We start from the raw sequence: 12,867 nt of genomic DNA on the forward strand, positions 1-12,867 counted from the left end.
GTACAGCAGTTCTTTGAGTATGGTCTCCACATAGTATGAATACCTCACAGTTTGTCCTCAAGGTATGAAATGAAGCTCACTAAGAGCCCGATAGCTGATAATATCACCAACGTGAATTTTGAAGGGAAACTTCACTTTCGGTGTCAACGCAACATCTTCCTTCTTGCAAGTCCAAAAGCGATCGGTTTGACGATTGGGTTAGTGAACTCGTTCAAAGGTGAACTCTTCAGAGAAAAGAACACTTCTCCAGTCATGTGTTGACCAATTTTTCGTCTCACGACAAAAAATTAGTTGGGTTTTTTTCTGAATCTCCGTGAGTTTCGGTTGCATTTGAGGACTGTACGGCAAAAACTTCAGCGATTTTTTCATGTGCTTGTAGACATTCTTGTTTGACACTGGATGACAATTTCACGTCTTTTTTCGTAAGGATTTTGACGATGGTTATTTTTGCAACTCTCGAAATTTTTTCTTCGTTCCAACTCCACCCTTGTTCTCGAGGCTCTAACGTGACAGTTCCACCATCTATGAATCGTTCCGACCGAAACGCCAAGGTCCAAGCGACCTCAACCTGCCTTTTTCGAGCTTCAAGTTGGACTATAGGCCTGCTTCTGTTTTTATTTGTTTCCCTTTTTATTTTTGAACTTCTTTTTAGAGAGGCTCCAAATTAAAAAAGAGAACATCCATTTCTTGATATACTGTATATATATGGCCCGTCAACACTAAAGCAAAGTAAAATGATATTTCTCTAAATTAAGTCAGGATTAGATTTGTATTCTGGAATTAATTATCTTCTATTTTTGCTAAAATGATATTCTGATTAATCCTTTGGAGGCACCGTAAATTACTCTTAAATGTCAAAAAAATTCCCTACCATTGAAGAAAAATAATATCATATATTTTATGGGAAAGGTCATATTTAATAAATTAAATCTCTTAAACTATAGTAAACATCATTGGATATTTCAACCCATTCCCCAAATTTTTTTATGAAAGGCCCATAATTAACCGAAATAGGTTCATGAAACATTTGTCTGTGTGTATTTATAAATTAACTAACTGGAGTACCCGGCATTGATATATTTTATTCAATATGAAGCCATTTGGCCTCAATAACACACTTCAACTTGCCCCAATGTGACGAATAGACTTTAATAATTTAGCCTGGTTCGAGTTTTATCCATTCATTAGTTATTCGTTCCTCGAAGATATACAAATTTGGCACACTTTTAACACATAGTCTGTCCTCGATACGAACCAATATACTGTAATCAAGGATGTTGAGATCCGTCGAGGATGGATGTTAAAAGTGCATAGGAAATAGTTGTTAAAAATATTAGTAAAAAGATGTTGTATTAATTTTAAATGTGTCAGAATTAAATTTACATATGATAGGTAATCAGACTTTTTGCCTCAGTATTTTGGTTCCAGCAATCATTAAATATATACGACGTACGAATAACATAAGAACATGGAAAAAGTTCTGCTGTAATTTAAAAATTTCACAAATTTCAACCATTTTGAATTATATATTATTCTAGAAACACTACTACTACGGAATTGCTAAATACTTGATAAGCAAGTGTATTGGAACCAATTTTTTATTAAGATAACGAGTGATTACTAGGATTGTAAGATCTTAAGTTACTTTATATATATAAAGACCATTTTATCCCTTTCCAAGAGAACACTGATGCAAAATTTGTACATTTATAATTATCCCATGACTAAACATACCGATTCCGATTTTTTAATATTTTAAATAATAGTTAGAAAAATAACATTTTGTTGTTTTTTTAAGTCGCAAAATTAATTTTTGGGGGAAAAAAATTGTAAAAATTAAATTTCAAGAATTAAATATTCAATTTGATATTTAATTTTTTTCCAAAAATCTACAACTACTCACAAAAAATTCAAATTTTTTGAAAAAAATTACAAAACCCAAGGCTTTTCTCAAAAATTATTTTTTTAGAAAAATGAATTAAAAATCTATAGCTGTTCACAAAAATTTCAAAAATCCACAGCTATTGACAAAAAAGCTTAATGTTTTCTGGAAAAATTTCCAAAATCTATAGCTGTTAACAAAATATAATTTTTTTTTTGGAAAAATATCCACCGCTATTGACAAAAAAGCTAAATGTTTTCTAGAAAAATTTCAAAAATTCAAAGCTGTTTTCAAAATTATTTCTTAAATTAGATTTCAAATATAAAATAAAAATGAATTATTACATTTTTTGTAGAAAAATTTGCTAAATACATAGTTATTAAAAGAAAATTAAATTTTCGAAAAAAAATTTGAAATATTTAATTTAATTTTTGTTTTTTTAATTTCAAATATTAAATTTGATTTTTAAATTTCCACTTTTGAACATTTAATTTATGTCAGCTCTTTTGAATGGAGTCAAGTATAACATTGTCAGACTTTTTAAACTGAGGCTAAAGGGCATCGAAGAAGATTTCAATTTTGAAGTCCGCACCCTGCAGATAACATTTAAGGGGTATTAAATTTATTTAGTCTTGGCTTACGAGCATTTTGGATTACATAAAAAGACTTTTGTAACATGAACTTTGTCCTGTATCCAAAGTATCTTTAATCCTAAATACATACATAAATGTAGATTACAATTTCCTACAGTAGAAAGACTTTCTGACAGTATCCTTATCACTTATCTTTCACGTGAATGATTCAATAACTAGGTAACTACTATCAATATGTTCAGACTAACAGAAAAAATATAGTAATGAATATTATTATACATACAAATGTACTTTTGCTATAATTTTGAGACATACAATGTTCTTTAACTTGCCAAAAAATGTGAAATAAAACATTCAATAGTTTCAGTTTACAAAGAACATTTCCGAAATGTCTTCGTTTTATAATTGAACTCACATGTTTTGTTATTATTTAAAGGATTTATCTTTTCGTAGATCTTAAATATGTTAAGAGGGAAGTGAAGGTTTTCTTTCAATAAGTATTATTTTATTTTATTTTTGTACCTTAAAAAATAATAAAGACATTAATTTATAAACATATTAAATAAATTATTCTACAATATTTTCGTAAATCATTAGGCAAGAGTTTTCTCGTGCATCTAGATTAATATGTCAGAACTTGTACTTTTGCAGTTGAGTTATTTATTTTTACTCGATATGGGCCGGTATAAAAATAACAAAAATCAAGGTTAGTAAGTTGGTAACCATACTGTATTTCATCTAAAATAATAAATAGTTTATCATTTTATTAATCCCTCTGATTATATCCCTGACTGAAGCTTTAAACCCGAGCCTGTCTATCTTCTTCTTTATTTGATCTAAAAATTGATATTATATTAATTTCCGCTAAAAGCATTATCAGCCTATTGTTTCCTATCATTTTCATACAATTAAAAAAACTATCTCTAGGGCCAATTTATCTTCTCTTAAAAGCAATCCTTTTTAAGATTATTTCTCTTAAAAACAATCCTTTTTAAGATTATTTCTCTTAAAAACAATCCTTTTTAAGATTATTTCTCCTTTCAAAATCCCATGTGCCATAAATTCACCATTATTATTAAAAACCTCTCCCTAGAACGATATCTTTCTCTTGATTGACGTATCCAATATATCCCAATCCGCTATTCTCTAAAACTGGTTCCTGTCATTCCAATCTTTCTAAAACTTTTTCCGCTAATTCCCTATAAATTGTTTCAAAATTAGGTCAGTATTTCTTCAATTTCTCCCAAATCTGTAGACATACGTATTTTAATGTAACCAATAGACATAAAGAAGGTTGTCAATCTTATGCATTTTTAGCGTGCAAATTTTGTTTACTGTTGATAATATGAAAAGTTTTTTTTATAAAACTGTTATGATCATTCCTTCACTTTTGAGGAGAGAACATCTACGTATACAGATGTGAGCGTCTAAAACTGAACTCTCCTTTAAATTTTACACCATGCACATATTCGTGATCTTATTGAGTTGAAACCGGTTTGTACTTCGAGGCAAGGGTCTTGACTAGTTATAAACAAACTCCAGCAAAATCTAAATAGCAACAGTGAAACAACAGCCTATAATATGGAGAGACGCAATTTTAGAACTTTCCGCACGGGAAAAACTCCCCCTGAAATTGCCAAGGTTCTGAACTGTAGCCGCACCACCGTTTACAGTATAGTAGCCAAAGGGACTCCTGAGGCGACGACAAGATCTAAGTCAAGTCCTTGAAGGTTGGACAAAATGGTTGCTGCCGCGAAAAAATCTGTCGAGGACAAGAGAGGTAAGGTTACCGTCAGCGGCCTCTCCAAGGAGTTCAACGTCAGCAGAAGGACCATGGACCGGCTAGATAAGAAAGATCTTAGCCTTAAGGTCTACAAGAGAACCCCTCGTCAAGCCCTCAAGGCGTACAATTTAAAGGAGTGTTCAGTTTTAGGCGCGCACAACTGTAAAGTGTAACTACGATTGTATTCGCTCATGAATGAGAGAGATTAGCACTAATGACTTTTTGGGAGTTATAAGTCTACTTTTGTGTTGGACTGAGACAAATAAGGATCGAAAAAGAGGAATACCTATGGGATTTGTGTTTATTTCCTTCACCTCATAACTGCTGGGAACTAATGTAATCAAACATGGAGCGATGTAGCTCAATGGACAACGCACTTAGGATAAATTATTCGATACTCAGTTGCTCCTAAAGTAGAAAATAAACAATAACTATATGTACATGAACTTCAAAGACTATTTTGACGTCAGAGGAAGTAATTATAATACTATAATATTTACTTATACTTCAAAAGTGTAACTCTAACTTACAAATTAACGGAACATTAAAATAATGTAACGCCATGACAGCTACGATACTCTCTTATCAAACATCCTTCAAATTATCAGGGGTACCATGTTGTTTTTCAGTTTATTTTATTATTACGAGGGTAGTTTGAAAAGTCAGTGCAAAGTCTGAGAGATGGCACAACTGGCGCATACTAAAAATATGTTTAGCTAGTAGCATCTCTTCGAAGAACACACACAAACTTTGAGCCAGATCGGTTAGTTTCTTTCTGTTTGGCATTTGTTTGAATCGAAGAAGTGGAGTGATTTTCAAAAAATGGACGAAAAAACATTATGATAGTTGATTGAACATTACTGAATGAAAGGCAAAACATCTCAAGAAACTAAAAAGAAGCTTAATAAACATTCTGGGGACTCAACACTTTCGATTAGAGCAGTTTATAAGTGGTTTCGAAATTGTTGGAGTGGCCGTATGAGCACAATAGACGCTGAATGTTCTGATGCTCTGTTGAGGTTACAACTCCAGCAATCATTCATAAAATCCATGATATGATGATAGATGACAGAAAAGTAAAGGTATTTAAGATTTCTAGTGCTGTTGGCATCTCGAGTTTCTATTAATTTTGTAACTACAACTGCTGATGTGAGAGCTGGTTTATTGTGATGAAAAAAAGATTTATTTGAGGGCCAATCGTTTGGTTTTCAAATGGTCCAACAACAATTAGTAATATGCACCTGTAATAATTTTACTCTTTTCCAGATAGTGGATGAGGATTATTCTTTGAAAATTCGAAAAGACAGTCACCATAATCTTTCCGTCGAATTCCTCGATTTTCATGAATGCCAAACCGAAATAAATAGACAGATCGGCCTGAAAGTTGGTGTTTGTTCTTCCAAGACATGCTACTAAACTAAACATAACGTCGATACGTGTTAGTAGTGCAATCTCTCGGACTTAGCATGGACTTTTCTAACGACCCACGTACATAGCGAAAATACTTACGATTTACGATCCTATACATTATATTATGTATCTTCTAGAAATCTTCTTGACATAAGAAAATGTAAACAATTTCTCGTTATTTCTTACAAATTGATTAATTTGACTCAAACAAGAGTCTTTGTGTTCGTTTAATTGTCGATAAAAACGTTGGTATGCACTTCCCTAGGAAGGTCTTTCAGAAAGAAATAAAAACACCCATAGATATGTAGATTTTATAAAGGTTAAATCTAATCTTCAACAACTTTGTCTGACAATTGTTTCTTTCAAATCAAAATGAATATGTTTTTATGTGGTTAAAAAAAAATTATTTAAATAAAAAACATATTTTTGTAAAAATTTCCAATTATAGTTATACCACGGATTGCCAATCAGTAACAACTTGGTAGAAAAAAATAGTTTTTTGCTAATTTCCCCTATTTTTTATTAATAATAATACAAACTAGTGCTGGATTGTTAAATTTTACGTTGAATCGAGTTCGTGTTGGACAATAGATCAATTTTCAAGTTCAGTTGACTTTGAGTTTTTGAGAATTTCTCATAATATGTAATGTGGTTTCCAAAAAAAAATGATAAATGTTGTGGATTTTAAAATCTTTTTACCGAAATATTTAATTTTTTAAACATAATATTTCCATTTTTTGAAAATCTTAAAAGTTTGAGTAATTTTCAAGAAATTGTCGATTTGAGAAAAGTTGAATCCAATACTAATATAAATATATCATTAAAAAATAACAAGAGAAAATATGCAGGAAAAAAATAATACACGAACTGAACTTTAGCACGTTGTTACCTTTATTGTATTTGTTGCGATGACCAACGCCAATGTTGTGTCTGATGAGGTTAAACGACACAAACGGTTACAAGGTCGACAAGCTATTTATACTCATAAATACAAGGGTAGTACTTTTATCATATATACATCTTAAAAAATCCTAATAAGAAAGAAATAATAAGCTCCAAATTCTTGTTAGGAAGCATGTCGAAATATGGCATTATTGAAAAGTAGTTATTCTCTAAAACTTGATAAAAAAAGGCTAAAAGTCCAAATATTTTATGGTCAATTGTTTCTATTATTGAATTATTATACAATAATTGTTGATAATTCTTCACAGCTTGACAAGAGTGAATTCAAATTTGCCCAATCAAAGTTCAGAACACCGATAGGAGAGAAGAATGCAAAAACAAGCATACAGCTGACAACAAAATACAGTTTTAATTTTTGTGTTTTGAATTAAGGCCAGGAGTGTCGGCAGGGCGTGGGCTTCAGTGCACTTCTAAAATTTTCTCCAAAAAGTTGAATATTTCAATTCTTTTTGCAAAAGACATTATATTTGAAATAAATAAATTTTTCGAACAATTTTTTCAGAATACAAATAATTTATCTACAAAAAAGTTAGCTTTTTCAAAAAGTTTTTTGAATTTTTTTTTCAAAAAATTTCCTTTTTTTTAAATGGTTGTGGATTTTTAAAGTCTTTTTACGAAATATTTAATTTTTTAAACATAATATTTCCAAAAAATTTAAGATTTGAATTTTTTTTCAAGAAATTTGTATGATTTGTACGGAATATTATTGTAATCTAAATTTAAGCAACCTAATTATCTTATTTTATGAAAGCTCCATAATAAATATTAAAAACTAAATTGACCAAAAATCAATCAATATCGACCTTTTCAGGGCAATTTAAAAAAATGAAATATAAGGTCTATTCTATAACTTCATCTAGGATATAAAGCACTTGAAGAAAGAAAAAAAAATATATTGGCTTCTAAGTAAGGTCCTTCATTTAACTGGATGGTTGTATACATTTTTCTTAATTGTAATCAAGATAAAGTAATAAATCTTTTTATATAATATCTTTTGGAAATCTTATTTTCCAAAAATTGGAAAATAAGATTTTAATTGACTCAAATGTATCTATGAAATATTGGGCTTTAAAAATAAATTTAAATTTTCTAACATTCATGATTTTATTCAAGACTGTTTTGATGTTGACGCACCACATATTTACAAATATTCATTTAAAGGTAGGTAATTGAGCTAAGTATAATTTGATTTATGTACTTACGTGAATTGATAGTTTTGATTCATAATATGAAAGATTTATACTTTTAACTTTTTATTTTATTTAGAAACTCAAAACTGAAATTTCATTCCTGTAACTCAATTTAGATCTGAGTTCTGAGCTTCTTTTAATGAGGAATTTGATGAAAAATTAAATTTTTTGTTAATAGGAATGTTTTGTTTTTTGAAAAGTAGTATATTTTTGAAATTTTTATCAATAAATTGAATACTTGAAATTTAATTTTAATTTTTTTTTTTCCAAAAAATCTAATTTTCTATTAATATCTGTGGATTTTAGATTTTTTTAAATTATTTTGGATACAAAATCCAAAAAAAAGCCCCCCTTCCCCCCACATATAATCCTGGGGACACCCCGGACCCTAGACCAAAGTATTTCCGTTTTCAAATCGTGGGCGATTTTTTCAATATCATCTTTGGACCCCCTCCCTCCCCACATGATTTATGAGTTGAACATACATACATGAAACATATTTAATTTCATATAACGTCATTATTGGTCAATGTTAACAACTTACGTCATTAATATAATTAATTCATCTATATAGAATCGTTATAGATCGATTTTTTAATGAGACTAATCCTTACCAATTGTAATTGGTAAGACCTATTTAGAATGAGTTTTTTGTTGGGAACAGTTTAGACCGATTTTTTCTTTGCACACGGCTCCCTTACCGAACTTCTTTAAGGAATCGAATTAGTTTAGTCCATTTCAACGTCATAACAGTTTCAGAGCAAACCCCAAAACTTATGAATAGGCACATATTTCTAAGAAAATAATTATTAAATCAATATAAATATATATCGAAAGATTTGCTAATTTTAAGACATTAAAATAAAAATGGTCTTTTTTGTTTTACCTATCCTTGTATATATTGTAAATGGATAGGTAAATAAATTGTTTTATTTTTTAACTATTTGTCAAAATCAATTGAATATTTATAAATCATTATTCGTTAATCATTCACACGTCATTGCTCACTGTTCCAAGTGAAAAAACCTGAACAACAAAAGTCATAAAATAATGATATATCAGATATTCATGCAAAGACATATTTTAACCTGGGACAAAAGTTGAAAGCTAAATGGCGAAAAGGAGATCACACGATCAATATTTTATCCAAATTTAATTGGTTCCAATAAATAATTTTTTGCTATTGGTATCATTGGGTATCATGAATTATCAATCGACAATAACTAACTATGCAACATACGAGGGTCGTTTGAAAAGTCTGTGCAAAGTCCAAGAGATGGCACTACTAACGCGTATCGACGTTATATTTAGGTAGTAACATCTCTTGAAAGAATACACACCAACTTTCAGCCAGATTGGTCTATTTATTTTTGTTCGGCAGTCGTTTGAATCGAGGAAGTGGAGTGATTTTCAAAAAATGGACGAAAAATAATTTCATGTGTTGATTAAAACATTACTTTATGAAAAGCAAAAGGCCTCAAGAGACTAAAAAGAAGCTTGATCAACATTATGGGACCTCTGCACCTCCAAATAGAAATGTTTATACGTCGTTTCAAAAGTTTTGGGAGAGGAGATATGGGCACAAGTGACGCTGAACGTACTGGAGGGCCTGTTGAGGTTACTACTCCAGAAAGCATTCATAAAATCCATGATATCATGATAGATGACAGAAAAAAAGGTGCTTGATATTGCTAGTGCTACGGGCATCTCGAGTTGGAGCCCTATTTCCATTCATTTTGTGACCACAACTGCTGAGTAATGAGCTGGTCCATTGTACCAGCTCACACGTAGAAACTTCAAAATTGTATTATTTAACTATTATTTAAAATATTAAAGAATCGGAATCGGCAGTCGGATTTTTTTTCGGAATCATCCCATCACTAAATAAAATATATATGTTACATATTTACTTCTTGATGTACATTTGCCTTTTTGAATGTTCAGCATGGATATACATATTTATGTATATAGGTAAATGTTAGTGCTAAATTCTTAATTCTTATTAAGAAATGCGACATTTTGCCAACATTTATTGAAAAATATATTTGTATGAGAAAGCATTGATTGTACCATGTAGAAGTAGATATGCATAGGTAATAATGACAGTCCAGTGTAGAATGGGCATATTAAGAAAAAAAGAAACCGAAAATCAAAATGGCAACCCTGACAATTTGACGAATTTTTTGGAAGAGAGAAAGATTAATGCGAATGACGTTTCATTAGATTAGCTACAAACAGCTGTGACAAGAGAGGAAGGAGAAAAGGATATAAACAAGGGCATTTACTAGAATTACTCCGACGTCGATCTTCAATTCTACTCTGAGTCCAAAGGAACTTTCAATTTTAACTCCATAATATATCCTCAAGGGTTACACTCCGTCTTTTATGAGCACACACGAATGTTCAATCAGGTTTTGAATATAATTGAATCTATTTAGAAAAGGATGTTGAATTTGGTCAAAAATAGTCTTAAAGATCCTTACATTTTAGATTGTAGTTCGTAAACTGATGGAATCATATGATTTGGTCGTTATTGACTTATGCAACAAAGTACTTTTCACGATTTTTCTGTTATAAAAAAATATGGTTGACTTTGACCAAATTTTCTTAACATAAATATCTCAAATAAGCGTCTTCAAGACGATCTTTCATCAAATTCCTCATTAAAAGAAGCTCAGAACTCAGATCTAAATTGAGTTACAGAAATGAAATTTCAGTTTTGAGTTTCTAAATAAAATAAAAAGTTAAAAGTATAAATTTTTCATATTATGAATCAAAACTATCCATTCATGTCAGTACAGAAATTAAATTATATTTAGCTCAATTACCTTTCTTGAAATAAATATTTGTAAATATGTGGCGCGTCAACATAAAAACAGTCTTGAATAAAATCATGAATGTTAGAAAATTCAAATTTATTTTTAAAGCCCAATATTTCATAGATACATTTGAGTCAATTAAAACCTTATTTTCCAATTTTTGGGACGAGTAAAGATATCCTCCCCTTCCCCCCCCAAAAAAATGGTTCTATATTTTAGAACTTTTTTGTGATTCAAAATATTTATTGACCCACATATGACCCTTCTCTTATTTCAATTATTCACATTTAAATATTAAATTTTTTGCTCTGCTGCATAATTTGCCCAAATGACGAAAAAATTTCTTTTAAAAAGCTAAAAATTCCTTAATTTAGGTGAAGAATATACCCCTTCCAGCGTACTTCCTGTTGACGCCCCTGAGGTTCTAAAATCGTAGTCTATACCAAAATATCGGTCAAAATTGTTCTAGAAAAAAATTACTTAAGACCGAACAGGGGGGAAAATCGCTCTTGGACCGAGTCTCAACACTACTACTCACCTTGAAAATACGTACAAATAAATGAATTCAAAATATTCCATTTGTACTTTTCCTCGAAGAAGAAAATTGTACTTTGAAACAATAGGGGCGTCCGCAGGGGCAACTGTAGCCTCCTCCAAATAAAATAGAGGTAAAAAAAAAATAAAGATACATTTACCTTAAAAACAGGTCAGTTGGACAAATTATTTAGCGGCACAAAAAATATTATATTTAATTTTCTTGGACTTTTGAAATTTTTTTCCAAAAAAATTTAACTTTCAGTGAGTAACTGGATTTTTGAAATTTGTTTTCAAAAAATGTAATATTTGAATTTTTTTCCAAAAAAATAAGTTTTTTATGGACAGCTATGGATTTAGAAATTTTTTATCAAAATTTTTTTGTAGATTTTTGAATTTTTTTCCAAAAAAATTCCATTTCTAGATTTCTTTTTGCAAAACAATTCCAAAAACCAAGCCCCCCAAAAAAAAAAAAAAAATATAAATATATATATGTGTGTGGCGATTACCTACACCAGTAATTATGGCCGGTTCTCCCCTAAGGACTTTAGTGTTGAATAATAATGTTGATAGATTTTACTAGAATAACGTTAGTATGTTTTGTGAGTCTAAGTAAGTAAGAATTCTTATTGAAACAGCCAAACTGGTCACTACCTATATATATGTAATCCTGCGGACGCCCCTAATTTATATATAATTATCACTCAATCATTATAACACCACATTGATATTAAGAACCTAAGAGTTATGACACTTTCTTGGATCTAACAATCATAAAAAACTTCATTATAACTTTCCTTTACTTTTTGATAAAGACATGTTCTATATGATAGGGGCCATTTTCAAAACTTATTTTCAGACCTAAATATCTTCTTCCTGTAATTTTTTATTCTAATTAACAAAGTAATTTTTTATACATGGAATACACACTAGGTTTTTTTTTTTTTTACAATTATCTTTAACGACAAACACTCGTTGCTAAATTTTATTACTTTGATCAAAAATAACTTTACGGAAAACATCCATCCCGACAAACTTTGCTTTATTAATATCGACGAAGACAAAATATTCTTGAGGCGAAATTACTTGAAAGCGAAATGTCATTTTATTTACAACTCAAAAGAAGTATTAGGGAAAATATTATGCAGTAACTTCATGTTTAATATAAACAACAATATGGTTTTATATGAAATCGTCTCTTCTTCGTGTTATTTTTTATACCTGTTTTTTTTTTTGTTTTTTTTTTAATTAAAGGGCCTCATCTCAAAATACGTTTTAATAAGAATCAGCAGTATGTTACAATAGTTAAATGTTTATAAAGATATAATATTTCATAATGCTAAAATAAATACATTTATTCGATTATTCAAATCAAAAATGATGATCACATGTACAAACCTTATAAATTGAGCGATAAAATATATAAATTTAATATTAGTTTATTAATAAAAGTTATATTTATGCATGTCATTTGACATTCTAAGCGTAAATTTATGTTTTAACATCATTCTCAAAAATTAATCATCAATTACAAGTATGGAAGATCAAATAATTGAAAATATAGTTTGATTTTGTCATAAATCATAATATATATATATATATATTAAAATGCAAATTTCAAAGTTATACATTTGAAAATAGTATTACATAATTCCTTGTTAGTAGTAACACTGGTAATAATACGAATGAATTA

This window comes from Lepeophtheirus salmonis, chromosome 5 (genome assembly GCF_016086655.4).
Source record: "Lepeophtheirus salmonis chromosome 5, UVic_Lsal_1.4, whole genome shotgun sequence".
Classification (NCBI taxonomy): Eukaryota; Metazoa; Arthropoda; class Copepoda; order Siphonostomatoida; family Caligidae; genus Lepeophtheirus; species Lepeophtheirus salmonis.